Source organism: Urocitellus parryii, chromosome 3 (genome assembly GCF_045843805.1).
Source record: "Urocitellus parryii isolate mUroPar1 chromosome 3, mUroPar1.hap1, whole genome shotgun sequence".
NCBI lineage: Eukaryota > Metazoa > Chordata > Mammalia > Rodentia > Sciuridae > Urocitellus > Urocitellus parryii.
This window is the reverse complement of record NC_135533.1, coordinates 6,776,531-6,791,600: the sequence shown is the minus strand read 5'-3', so window position 1 is coordinate 6,791,600 and position 15,070 is coordinate 6,776,531. Positions and strand designations below refer to the sequence as shown.

Sequence of the window (15,070 nt, the reverse complement as noted above, 5' to 3'; positions counted from 1 at the left end):
CCACCAGAACAGAATAACATTGGTAGTTTTCAAACTAGCGAGGAGAAATAAAATAATGAAATATAAATATCTCAGATTTAAAATGAATAAAGGAGAGAAAAGCATGGGTGATACAAATTGAAAGTATAAATTTAGGTGGTATATTTAAATGCAAATACATCAGCAATTACATTAAAAGTAAGTAAACAATCCATTCATCTGTTGAAGGACACTTATGTTGGTTCCATAATTTAGCTATTGTGAGTTGAGCTGCTATGAACATTGATGTGGCTGTGTCCCTGTAGTATGCTGATTTTAAGTCCTTTGGGTATAAACCAAGGAGTGGGATAGCTGGGTCAAATGGTGGTTCCATTCCAAGTTTTCTGAGGAATCTCCATACCGCTTTCCATAGTGGTTGCACCAATTTGCAGTCCTACCAGCCGTGTATGAGTGTGCCCTTTCCCCACATCCTCGCCAGCACTTATTGTTTTCTGTATTCTTGATAATTGCCATTCTGACTGGAGAAAGATGAAATCTTAGAGTAGTTTTGATTTGCATTTCTCTAGTTGCTAGAGATGCTGAACATTTTTTTTCATATATTTCTCGATTGATTGTATATTCTGAGAAGTGCCTGTTCAGTTCCTTAGCTGATTTATTGATTGTGTTATTTGTGGGTTTTTTTCTGGTGTTAAGTTTTTTTTAACTTGTTTTTAAAAATATTTTGTTGTGGGAAGCCATTTCTGACACGTGATTGGGTGGCTCCCGTTAAGGGTCTGAGGCGTTCTGCCTGTGTCGAAGTTTTCCTGGCCCTTTCCTGATGAGAGAGCCCATCCGTGTGGGGGTGTGCCTGACCACTGACCCCGGGGGCCCAATCACTGACCCTGACCTTGGAGTGCAGTCCCCCCTCAACCTTCATTGGATGGAATTCTCCCCTGAATCTCTTGTTCCCCAATAAAAGGCTACTCCCAGGCGTGTTCATTCTCTCTCTCTCCTGCTAGCCCTGAGTAATCCTTGCTGCCCTGCTGGGCGGTTAGAGGAGGGAACCAGAGAGGGGAGCCGTCTTGGACCTGGCAATAGACTGTGTGTTTTATTTCGATCTCATCTAGCTAACTTTATGCCAAGAACCTCATTAATGAAACCATTGCGCTGGCCGCATGGTGGATTTTGTTTTAGTTGTAGTTGGACACAATTCCTTTATTTTATTTTTATGTGGTGCTGAGGGTCAAACCCAGGGCCTCACACGTGCTACCGCTCTACCACTGACCACAACTCCAGCCCTTGGTGTTAAGTTTTTTGAGTGCTTTATATATCCTGGAAATTAACACTCTATCTGAGGTGGATGTGGTAAAGATTTTCTCCCATTCTGTAGGCTCTTTCTTTGCATTATTGATTTTTTCCTTTGCTGAGAAGCAGCTTTTTAGTTTGAATCCATCCCATTTATTGATTCTTGATTTTACTTCTTGTGCTTTAGGAGTCTTGTTAAGGAAGTCAGGTCCTAAGCTGACATGGTAAAGATTTGGTCTACTTTTCCTTCTATTAAGCACAGGGTCACTGTTCTAGTGCCTAAGTCTTTGATACACTTTGAGTTGAATTTTATGCAGGGTGAGAGATATAGGCTTAATTTCATTTTGTTACATGTGGATGTCCAATTTTCCCAGCACCATTTGTTGAATAGGCTATCTTGAATGTTTTTGGCACCTTTGTCTAGTATGAGATAACTGTGTCTATGTGGGTTTATCTCTGTGTCTTCTATTCTATCTTCTATTCTGTCCTTCAACAGATGAATGGATAAAGAAAATGTGGTATATATACACAATGGAATATTACTATTGAAGAAGAATTAAATTATGGCATTTGCCAGTAAATGGATGGAGCTAGAGAATATCATGCTAAGCTACATAAGGCAATCCCCAAAATACAAAGACTGAATGTTTTCTCTGATACTGATAAAGTGGCAGGGGCTAGGGAAGAATAGAGTTACTTTTGGATTAGGTAGGAGGAGTAAAAGGAGGGGAGGAGGCACAGGGGAGGAAGAATAGTAGAATGAATTGGACACTATTACCCTATGTACACATATGACTACACGACGGGTGGGATGGTACGTCATGTACAAACAGAAGAATGAGAAGTTGTACTCCATTCATGTATGATGTGTCAAAGTGCATTCTACTGTCATGCATAACTACTTAGAACAAATAAAAATTTAAGTAAATAAATAAATTAAATACCCAAGGTTAAAAGACAAAAATCATCTTATTGGGTTAGAACAATCAAACAACTAAATTCTGTTTGCAAAGATCAAGTGTCTCCAACATATCGAAATCTCTGGGACACTATGAAGGCAGTACTAAGAGGAAAATTCATTTCATGGAGTTCATTCCTTAAAAGAAGGAAAAGCCAACAAATAAATGACCCCACACTACACCTCAAAGCCTTAGAAAAAGAACAAATCAGCAGCAAATACAGTAGAAGGCAAGAAATAATTAAAATCAGAGCTGAAATCAATGAAATCGAAACAAAAGAAACAATTGAAAAAATTGACAAAACTAAAAGTTGGTTCTTTGAAAAAATAAACAAGATTGATAGACCACTAGCCACGCTAACAAAGAAGAGAGAGAACCCAAATTACTAGCTTACGGGATGAAAAATGCAACATCACAACAGACAATTCAGAAATACAGAAGATAATTAGAAATTATTTTGAAACCCTGTACTCTAATAAAATAGAGGATAGTGAAGGCATCGATAAATTCCTTAAGGCATATGAGCTACCCAGATTGAGTCAGGATGATATAAACAACCTAAACAGACCAATATCAAGTGAGGAAATAGAAGAAGCCATCAAAAGACTACCAACCAAGAAAAGCCCAGGACTGGACAGATATATAGCAGAGTTTTACAAGAACTTTAAAGAAGAACTAATACCAATACTCTACAATCTATTTTAGGAGATAGAAAAAGAGGGAGGACTTCCAAATTCATTCTATGAGGCCAACATCACCCTGATTCCCAAACCAGATAAAGACACCTCAAAGAAAGAAAACTACAGACCAATATCCCTAATGAATTTAGATGCAAAAATCCTCAATAAAATTCTGGCAAATCGGATACAAAAACATATCAAAAAGAACGTGCACCATGACCAAGTAGGATTCATCCCTGGGATGCAAGGCTGGTTCAATATATGGAAATCAATAAATGTAATTCACCACATCAATAGACTTAAAGATAAGAACCATATGATCATCTCGATAGATGCGGAAAAAGCATTCAACAAAATACAGCATCCCTTTATGTTCAAAACTCTAGAAAAATTAGGGATAACAGGAAATTACCTTAAAATGGTAAAAGCTACATATGCTAGACCTCAGGCCAGCATCATTCTCAATGGAGAAAAATTGAAGGCATTACCTTTAAAATCTGGAACAAGACAGGGATGCCCTCTCTCACCACTTCTATTCAACATAGTTCTTGAAACATTAGCTAGAGCAATTGGACAGACGAAAGAAATTAAAGGCATAAATATAGGAAAAGAAGAACTTAAATTAGCACTATTTGCCGATGACATGATCCTATACCCAACAGACCCAAAAAATTCAACCAAGAAACTTCTAGAACTAGTAAATGAATTCAGCAAAGTGGCAGGATATAAAATCAATACCAATAAATCAAAGGCGTTCCTTATATTAGTGACAAATTCTCTGAAATGGAAATGAGGACAACTACTCCATTCACAATATCCTCAAAAAATAAAATAAAATACCTGGGAATCAACTTTACAAAAGAGATGAAAGAGCTATACAATGAAAACTACAGAACCCTGAAGAAAGAAATAGAAGAAGACCTTAGAAGATGGAAGGATTTACCTTGCTCATGGATTGGTAGAATTAATATTATTAAGATGGCCATACTACCAAAAGCACTTTACAGATTCAATGCAATTCCCATCAAAATCCCAATGACATTCCTTGCAGAAATAGAAAAAGCAATCATGAAATTCATCTGGAAAAACAAGAGACCCAGAATAGCTAAAGTAATTCTAAGCAGGAAGAGTGAAATTGGTGGTATCACAATTCCAGATTTTAAACTATACTATAGAGCAATAGTAATAAAAACAGCATGGTACTGGCACCAAAACAGGCTGGAAGACCAATGGTACAAAATAGAGGACACAGAGACAAATCCACAAAATTACAACTACCTTATTTTAGACAAAGGTGGTAAAACCATGCAATGGAGAAAGGATAACATCTTCAACAAATGGTGCTGGGAGAACTGGAAATCCATATGCAACAAAATGAAATTGAATCCCTTTCTCTCACCATGCACAAAAGTCAACTCCAAATGGATCAAGGAGCTAGGAATCAGACCAGAGACTCTGCGTCTAATAGAAGATAAAGTTGGTCCTAATCTTCATCATGTGGGGGCAGGCCCCAAAGTTCTTAATAAGACACCTATAGCACAAGAGTTAAAACCAAGAATCAACAAATGGGACGAATTCAAACTGAAAAGTTTTTTCTCAGCAAGAGAAATAATATGCAAGGTGAATAGGGAGCCTACATCCTGGGAACAAATTTTTACCCCTCAAACATCAGATAGAGCTCTAATCTCTAGAATATACAAAGAACTCAAAAAGTTAAACAACAAAAAAGCAAATAACCCAATCAACAAATGGGCCAAGGACTTGAACAGAAACTTCTCAGAAGAGGATATACAATCAATCAACAAATACATGAAAAAATGCTCACCATCTCTAGCAATCAGAGAAATGCAAATTAAAACTACTCTAAGATACCATCTGACTCCAATAAGAATAGCAGCCATTATGAATTCAAACAACAATAAGTGCTGGCGAGGATGCGGTTGAAAAAGGTACACTCATACATTGCTGGTGGGACTGCAAACTGGTGCAGCCAATTTGGAAAGCAGTATGGAGATTCCTTGGAAAACTGGGAATGGAACCACCATTTGACCCAGCTATTCCCCTTCTCTGACTATACCCAAAAGACCTAAGAAGAGCATACTACAGGGACACAGGTACATCAATGTTCATAGCAGCACAATTCACAATAGCTAGAATGTGGAACCAACCTAGAAGCCCTTCAATAGATGAATGGATTAAAAATGTGGCATTTATACACAATGGAATATTACTCAGCACTACAAAATAATAAAATTATGGCATTTGCAGGCAAATGGATGGCATTAGAGCAGATTATACTAAGTGAAGTTAGCCAATCCCTAAAAAACAAATGCTGAATGTCTTCTCTGATATAAGGGTGGTGACTCAAAATGGGATAGGGAGGAAGAGCATGAGAAGAAGACTACCACTAAATAGGGAAGAGAGGTGGGAGGGAAAAAGAGGGAGAAGGGGAGTTGCACAGAAGATGGGAAGAGAACCTCATTGTTATACAGAATACATATATGATGTTGTAATGAGAAAAAGAAAAAAAAGTGTGTCACATTAGATTAGATAGAGAGAAAGGATGGGAGAGGAGGGGAGGAGTAGGGAGGATAGGAAGGGCAGCAGAATAGAATAGACAATACGATTGATGTATGTACATTCCATGTATGTATTATATATCAAAATGCATTCTGCTGTCATGTGTGACTTAAAAAAAAAAAAGAACAAGTGTCTCTAAAACTTAGAGACACAGAAAGAGTGAAAGTAAAAAGATGGAAAGATATATGCAAGGCCCTGGGTTGGATCCCTGACACGAACCAACAAGCAAATGTGTGTGTGTGTGTGTGTGTGTGTGTGTGTGTGTACGTATATACAATACACACACACACACACATATATATATTCCTTGTATGGCATTAACATAAAAAAGTAGATGCATAGTGCTATCAGATACATTTGTATCTTCCTGGGCAGGCAGCTGGGCATAGGTTCCCTGAGCAACTTGCACACAGCTGTGGTTTTAAGCAATCCATTTTGGTACTTTGTCACATCAGCTCTAGGAAATGAATACCTGGTAAACTGATCTATCGGGACTTATTTTAATTTGTCTCATATTTCTTCCATTGTTCATTTCCTGCCTTTTGGATTCATGGGGATTTTTTTCTTACTTAGTATATTACATCTGCTAGCAGATTTATTTACAATCCCCAGTCCCTCACCTCCCTTTAAACCACAGCTTTCAAAATGATACACTAGAAATCTCTGCAGGCAAAGTTAAACAGTGAAGTTAATCAATATCTTTGGATTTCTCCCAAATTATTAAAAAAAATTTAGAAGATTTATCTTTGATGACTTCTTTCCTTATATATTACCATTGACCAGTATTTTATTTTATCTTTAAAAAATATAGCAAGACAATAATAGTGTGTTAAATGACCAATGATTTTTAGAAATACTTACATATCTGCCAATTTCCTTGTTAAACACCTCTTCCTCCCATTTGGGATCGTTGACATTTTTTCTAAAGTAGGAACAGTCAGTCCTTCATATCTATGAGTTCTGCATCAGTGGATCCAACCAGACACAAGTGGAAAATATTTGGAAAATTTTTTTTTATCTGTACTGAACATGTACAGACTCATTTTATTGTGATCACTCCTTAACCGATACAGTAAGACAACTGTCTAAATAGCATTTCTGCTGTGCTAGTATTATGAGTAATCTCGAGATGATTTAGAGTATACAGGAGGTGGGGGCAGCTCATGGAAGAGTATTCACCCAGCATAAGTGAGCCCCTGGGTTCAATCCCCAGTACCATGCAACAAACAAAGAATATAGGAAGGTGTATATAGATTATCTGCAAATACTATGCATATACATCTGGTGTCTGTGGGGATCCTGGAGCCAGTCCCACGTGAATACTGAGGGACAACTATATTTTGGAGTTTTCTGTAAGGTCCATTGTAGTCAATTCTCTCAACTTTTGACTGCTCTTGAAGGATAGTTTTGCTGGGAATCGAATTCCAAGCTGACATTGTTTCCTTTCAACACATGGAGTGTTCCACTGCACTGTACCCTGGCTTCCTTCACCACTGTGGAGGGGCTGGCCAGCAGCTGGGGATTGCAGATTTCCCTCTGGCTACCTTCAAAGGGCCGAATCCTCCCTCTCAGACAGGAAATGAAAGTACGCACTGCAGAGCTCAGGGCTCAGGGAAGGAGAAGGAGGGAAGAGCTTCTGAGGAGGCGGGAAGGGTGTTCTCTGACTTTTCTGTCCTTGCAGGAAGACTCCCCTGGGTTCATCAAGGGAGAGAAATCGGAACTCTTTTTACCAACTTTAAGGCCCAAAAAACTAGAGGGCACCCAGATTTGAACTGGGGACCTCTGCCTCTGTCCCTGGGTGAGGGCAGGCTGAGCACCCCAAAGCAGAGATGTGAATGCCCATGGGGCTGGCCGACCCTGCAATACCTCAAAGACAGAACCTGTACCATTGGGCACCAGGTCACAGCTCTCTCCACAAAAACCACACCCTAGGATGCAGGCTGTCACTCTCCTGTTGCCCCAGAGCTCCGGACATTCAACCCTTTAATCTACTGGGCAAGATCAACCCTCTGAAAAAAAAGAGGTGATTTTCTCTAAACTTCAAGTCCAGCCTTCTGTGCTCTGATCTGGGACCCTGGGTCAAAGACACCGGGAACAATGCTCCTCCTTTCACAGCTTCCTGACTGGTCCTGCCAAGAGGGCGGTGGAGGGACAGGAATGGCCGAGCAGGGGCACCTGAAACAGATCCTCAGAGATGGTATCAGGGATGGATTTGGTTTTGTCCTTGGTTGTTCAGGCACTACTGAGTGGCTGGTTGGGTCCCGAATCTTAGGGAATGGCCATAAGGGTGCTATTCAGTAGGCATGTCACGAGCAAACTATGCCATCAACAAGACCAGACATGTTTGTGTTCTTCTGTAATGTCAGAATTTATTGAATAACTATTAATTTGCAAATTACATCAATTTCATCAGCTTTTTTTTTGGGGGGGGGGGCGTTGAACCGGGGGTTGAATTCAAGAACACTCAACCATTGAGCCACATCCCCAGCCCTATTTTGTGTTTCATTTAGAGACAGGGTCTCACTGAGTTGCGTAGGGCCTCGCCATTGCTGAGGCTGGCTTTGAACTTATGATCCTCCTTCCTCAGGCTCCCAAACCCTTGGGATTACAGGTGTGGACCACCACACTCAGCTTCATCAGCTTTAATTCATGGTTCACTTGGTGACAAGATCATGGCAATCACAAGTTCTTTTATTCTACTCCAATTGTAATTAATAATATTTATAAACTAAAGTCCCACATCATGCATCAAGCAATGGTATAGAGATATAAATGTCATAATAACTATACATATTACAGAAAGGTTAAGGTGGTCACAGAGTGTCAAGAGGCTGAGAGCAAATATAAATGTCACTCAGGTGGTTAGATAAAGGTTTTAACCAATCCTCGGAGTCAAGGAGAAGATGGAGGCAGCATGCAATTTCAAAATGTCTGCATGGAGTGTCCTGTGGAAGTGGCCGTATCATCACTAGCAGGAGAAACTGTGCTGCACAGAAACCCTGGGACAGAGAGTTGGAAGTTCATCACTGTGGTGATGTTCCTGGGAAAGACTTGTGACAAATGACCAGGGGATGGGATCTGTGTGCCACTGTGCCCGTCTCAGGGTGCTCCTCTTTTTCTGGCCTTGGGTGAAGGGTTTTGGGGGTGAGACTGATAAGCTCCTGAGACTGATGTTTCTGATATGATTTGAGATGCCCAAGTGTCCATGTGCTCCTGATTTAATTTGTTTTAAATATTTATTTTTTAGTTGTAGGTGGACACAATACCTTTATTTTATTTATTTTTATGTGGAGCTGAGGGTCAAACCCAGGGCCTCGCACGTGCCAAGTGAGTGCTCTACCACTGAGCCACAACCCCCTGATTTAATTTTACTAATTATTTTATCAGCATGAATAAATTATCAACCAATTTGTGCCTTATGGTTGATGGAGTCATTCTCCCTTGACTCTCGTCAGGATGGAGTGACTCAGGCAAACTCCTGCTTTGGTGTAACTCAGGGCTAGGCACAGCCTGAACACTGCTGTTCTATACAGCATGAGTAACTTAGGGCAGAGCTCTAGTCAGTGGGGGGACTGGGAAATGGTCTCTAGTCAAGTAAAACTTGATTTTGTCAGTTCAGCTCAAGGAGGAAAAGTATTTCAAAGGGAGCACTTAAATTTGAACCAGGGACCTCTTGATCTGCAGCCAAAGCTCTATCCCTGGGCCATGCCCCCTTTTATTGAGAACAGGTATAATTAGTCCCTGTTTGTAATTCCAGCTACACAGGTACAGGTGCTCATTCTGTCTCTGCAGAGAGCTGTGCATCCTGTCCGACTGTAAATGGACCTCCTGTGGCGTAATTATCCTTCTTTTGCAAAAAGACACTGTCACTTCTTGGCACCATCTTGGAAGGCCACTGAAGGTTCCCTCTGAAAATGCAGCCTGTGCAGCTTGGTGCACAGACAGAAGATGAGCCCAGAGGGAAGCTGCTGCTTTCTGAGCAAGGACTGGAACCTTCATTGCCAGCTTTTCACTTGACATCGCTTCCCAGTAACCAATGGCACGGAGCCAACATGACCCCTAGGTCCCCTGGAAATCCTACCTCGGTTTCAGGCATTGAAATTTCAAATGCGTCTCGCCTTGGTCTCATACCTGCCCTTGGAGCGGCAGACTCACTGTGCGCTGGTTGCTGCTCCAGCCCGTTGAAGTTTTTCTACTTGCCTAAGTCCACGGACACAGAACACTCCACACTGCAAGCTCCACTCAGCAGGTGCATTACGGGCAGGAGCAAGGTTCAGAAGAAGCATCTGACTTGTGTTGAGCTGGGAAAGAAGAAAGAAAGAAAAGGAAAGAGCCAGCAGAGGGGCTGTGACTTGTTTCCAATTAATGCAGCCCGGCTAAATCTGCATGTGTCTACTTCCTGCTGTCACACCCTGTCTCCTCTCCTCCAGGAGGAACTGTCCCTGAGGATAAAGACGTGAGAAAGAAAAAGGTCTTCTCCATCTTCCTGTAATAAAATCGGTTTTGCCTCATTCCTCCCCTCAAAAAAAAAAAAAAAAAGAAGAAGAAGAAAGAAAAAAAGAAATGAAGGAAGCAAGAGCAAAGTAGCCTTTTCTTGCCCAGGTAACTTTAATGATCATTTTATAAAATATTTTTTTTTAGGTGTAGATGGACACAACACAATGCCTTTTATTTTTTAATTTTTAAAAAAATATTTACATTTTAGGTTTTTTTTTTAGGTGGACACAATATCTTTATTTTTATTTTTATGTGATGTTGAGGATCGAACCTGGGTCTGGCTCGTACCAGGTGAGCGCGCTGCCGCTTGAGCCACATCCCCAGCCCCCAATGATCAATCTTATTTAACAGAAAGTCCTATGGTTGCAGCCTGAATTCAGCAATTAAAATTTCCACTCCACATAATGGTCACTACTCTGGAATCATTTCAACTCCTCTCCTCACCTAGAAGTGGGTGATTGGGACAGGCCCTTCCTCTGTCTTTCCCCACCTAGCATTCAGCCCTTGCGTTCAGAATGCGGAGAAGAAAAGGACAATAAGAAAGCACTTAGCTGACTGGTACTATATTAAGGCAGATTTTCTTTTCTGGGTCTGCAAGTGTTTAAAATTATCCTTGGGTCAGGCACAGTGGTGCATGGCTCAGGAGGCTGAGGTAGGAAGATTGCATGTTCAAAGTCAGCCTCAGCAACTGAGCAAGGCCCTAAGCAACTCAGTGAGACCCTGTCTCTAAATAAAATGCAAAATGTTCAAGTGCACCTGAGTTCAATTCTCGGTACCAAGAAAGAAAAAAAGAAAAAGAAAACACCATTTCTCCCTTTACCAACTCACTTAATTTTTTTGGGGTAGTTGTAGATAAATAGCATGCCTTTATTTTATTTGCTTATTTTTATATAGTGCTGAGGACTGAACCCAGTGGCTCACACATGTGAGGCAAGCTCTCTGTCACTGAGCTATGGTCCCAGCCCCTCTTTTTGTTGTTGTTGTTGTTGTACCTTTATTTTATTTATTCATATATGGTGCTGAGAATTGAACCCGGTGCGTCATGCATGCTAGGCAAGCGCTCTATTACTGAGCTACAACCCCACTCCCCAGCACCTTTACCAACTCTTGATCTAGTTGAAATTTGATTTATCCTAACTTTGTGGAGGAAGTAGAAGAACAACGTTATTTTTGCTTGACTTGAGTAAAAACAAAACAATGTTGCCTCTTTATTGTTGTATGTAGTTTTAATTTCTCTGATTTCTAGCAATGTTGAGTATCTTTTCATAAATGTATTGGTCATGACAATAACCTCTTCTGTGAATTCTAATTCTGTCTTTGTCCATTCTTCTGCTGGGCCAACTATTTTTCTTTTCTGTTTGATCTGCAGGGATTCTTTTTTAAAAAATAACTTAAACATTTATAATTATTATAAAAAAACATAAAATATAAAATTAGCCATCTTAACCATTTTAAATGTTCAGTTCAGTAAGGTTAAGTACACTTCATTAATATAATCAATCTCCAGAAGTTTTTCATCTTGCTTATATTCTGGTACAAATCCATTCCCAACATCTGTGTTGCAAAATTCAGTCTCTTGTTTGGGAAGTTATTTGCCATATAAAAATTTAAATTTTGATATAATCAAAATCATCTTTTACAGTTCTTTTATATAAAGATTAAAATGTTCTTTTCTAGTTCATAATTTGTGTCTCAGAAACTCTAGTCTGGGCCGTATTTATGATTGTAAATAATGAATAAATACCCTCTTCTTGGCCAAACTTTAATCTGGTTCCTGAACCTGCCCCAAGCCCATTTGTGTACTTCCTTGTAAAATCCAGTTTTAGCCAAGAGCCCAGCTAAGTCAGTTTAGCAAGAACCATCCTTGGTGTCTGATTGCCTTGTGTATCTGATCAGGTTCCCCGTCCTCCTCCTCTTCATTCCAGGGACTGTCTGGCCATGGTGGCCTTTCTCCAGCGGGAATCTCGTTCGGTTGGTTTTGCAAGAATCCCACTTTCTCCTCTCAGTGTATTTCCACTCACTGACCCCGCTGCTCCTTGGCTTACGTTTTCACTTGTCCATGCTTTAGTCAGAGTTGAAACCCGTCTCTTTCCTCCCATCTCAGTGGTCCAGAATAGAGTTTTCCTCACTCTGCTTTCTGTATCTTTGAATAATTTTCTCTTTAAGAGTATGCAAAGATGTGTGTGTGTGTGTGTGTGTGTGTGTGTGTGTGTGTGTGTTTTCTAAAAGTTTGAGTTCATGTTTAGGTCTTTATTTGGATTCTTCTTAACGGAGTGAGGTAGAGATGATTTGTGATGTTTGTTTTTTTCAGTGCTGGGGATCAAACCCAGGGTCTCACACATTGTTAGGCAAATGTTTTAACACTGAACCTGCATCCCAGCTCTATGATTTTTTTTTTTGAGACAATGAACTCAGTACCCTTTATTGAGTCCACCATTTGTCCACTGATTGGTGACACCATCTAGGTCTGGATATTCTCAGATAACACTTCATCTAAAGCTGTCCAATAGAAATATAACGCAAACAACAAATGTGAGCCACATGTGATGTTGTTTTCTAGTAACACATTCAAGCAATAATAAATTATTAAAATCATCTTGATTCCATATTTTACTTAATCCAAAAATATCAAAAACATTGTCATTACAACATGTAATTAATATAAAAAATATTAACAAGATATTTTACATTTTTTTGTAATGAGTATTCAGCAATCTGATGGGAAGGACTTTTTCATGTGTTCTCTCTGTGCAGAATGTTGGAATGCCTTCCCCACTGTGGAGAATGTCTTCCTTACAAAACCTGCATGCTCAAAATAGAAGCTAGAAAACCCTGTTCTCCAGGACCCTTGCAGAGGGTTATGGAATGGCCCCGGCTGCAAGGAGCGGATGCTCTGGCTCCAGGCTTGAAGGGGGAAGAGGAGGGAAGGCGAGGAACCCTTTGGCCTGCAAGGGAGCAGTCACTGTTGTCCTGCTGTCAGGGCCTGGGGTGGGAATACAAACGGCATGAGGACTGATTTCTGGAAGGAGAGTAGAGGGTGGCACCCAGCACTGGGTGCTGCCTCGGTTGTTTCTCCATCAACCAACCAGCTCTGCAGCTTGGTGGGGCGTCCCTCCTGGGAGGTTAGCCTGAGCCACACTTTCCACAACTCTGACCTTGCGAGGAGCTTTCTAATAAACGTCAACTGCTCAGTCTTGGCTTCTAGGCCCTGACTGATACAGGGAGCTGAATCTTGAGGTACCTACTGCTTCACACAGAAGAGTGAGAAGTGGATTTCCAAGAAGGCTGAATTAAATCAGGGCTTTTCAAACTGTCTCTGGTGAAGGGTCAGCTTTATTTATTTTTTCTTATAATCTGTCCTGGATCAATACTAGCCCATCAGACTCACAGATGTTGAGACGCACACACCACCAGAACTGACCATGGCAGATTGTCCTGGACTTTGTAATTATTGACTCTCAATTTCTGAATGGTTCACAGCACAGACCAGCAACAAAGAGTTGGTGGACAGGTCCCAGGTTGTAGGCTACACCCTGACTAATGCCAGGTCTACAGGATGTGCTGACTGAGCCTCTGGTGGCTCTTTGCCTTTCCCACTCTTCTGAGTCCTCTGCAGACCTGCCTTTTCCAAACCAGCAGGAGAATCATGTACAGTAGTTCGGAGCCATATCCAGCTGGAGAGCAATGGCCATGATGCTGAGGCGGGAGCTCACTGCAGGAGTACCTCTCATTTCTCATGTGAAGGAAAGGAGGTTCCTGGGGCAGCTTAGGGCAGAGGAGCAGCCAAATGTCAATGGTCCCTGGAGTGTCCCACATCTTGTACAGGGGTGGGCTTAGACCAGACATACCCGGATAGACCATGGACCCTGCAGCCCTCACATGCAGCATCATTTTGGCATTTTTTTTTGAAGGGGGGACATAAACAAAATATGGCAAAAATCCAGAGTCACTGTGTTTCATAATTATGTAATTGGTAAAATTGTGTCATGCAAAACCTATGTGGCAATAATCATCATCTTTCCAATGTCCCATCTATAAAGACCTATTATATGAATATCTGCTGGTTTCCAGAACCAACAAAATATATTTCTCAGTTGATGAATTGGGATGTTTTAATTTCTGTTTGATTATCAGGAAATCAGAAGATAATATTTGTGTTCCCAGTAGTAGAAGCTTCTAACGACAGCTCTTTGGAATAAATGTCTCTTGCCTTTTCTAGACATTCAGGTCTTGCCTCCTATAGCACACATTTGTCTGGTTAGAATTTTATTGTGTTTTTATTGTAAACTGTCTCAGATCCAATTTTTTTTTAAGAGGAAGCATGGTATAAACAAATAAAATGAGGAAAGTAATAATTACTCAGTAGGGAGAGAGAAAACCTAGGGCAGGCTCCTACCCTCCAGGAAATGATTATGGCTGAGGACTTAAAAATGAAATAGGAAAAAATGTGACAACAGGAACACTTCAGTGTTCACCATGTTGGGAAAATTCGATGTTGGGAGGCTGGATCTGCCAGATAATAGAGGTTGACTTCTCCTTAAGAAAAGGTTGGTAACACAGGAGGCACCTGGATTTGAACCAGGGACCTCTTGATCTGTAGTCAAATGCTCTACCCCTGAGCTATACCCCCAGAGAATATCTTTGGCTCATTAAACACTGTCATAACCACAGTTATTCTCAAGTTATGCTGTGGCCATCCATGTCTCTTTGGGAGTTACCCAAGCTGCTGTTCTGCTCACCCACCTCCACACTTGCCAGAACCTGTTTCTCTTCTCCAAAATATTCCCACCTGTGCCCACCTAAGCATCTCTCTCCCCAGCCCACTAAAACAATTCTTCCCCTCACCATCATGATGATGATGGTGATGATGATGATGATGATGATGAACAAAGTATCTCCCCACACCACTTAATATCTAAGAAGCTTCCTTCCTTCCTTCCTTCCTTCCTTCCTTCCTTCCTTCCTTCCTTCCTTCCTTCCTTCCTTCCTTCCTTCCTTCCTTCTCTATTTCCATTCTTTGGCTTGGTTTCCTTTTGCAGGGACCAGGCCTGGGCCATAGGAGGCTCTCAGGAGCTTGGCTAGCCCCACTGA

At 40.9% G+C, this 15,070-nt stretch overlaps 1 non-coding gene across 1 annotated transcript; it reads right to left on the bottom strand.

Moving 5' to 3' along the window:
• Window positions 1–14,537: 14,537 nt before the first annotated feature.
• Trnac-gca (transfer RNA cysteine (anticodon GCA)) lies at window positions 14,538–14,609 on the bottom strand. The gene has a single exon. It is a non-coding gene; the product is annotated as a tRNA-Cys (tRNA).
• Window positions 14,610–15,070: the final 461 nt, after the last annotated feature.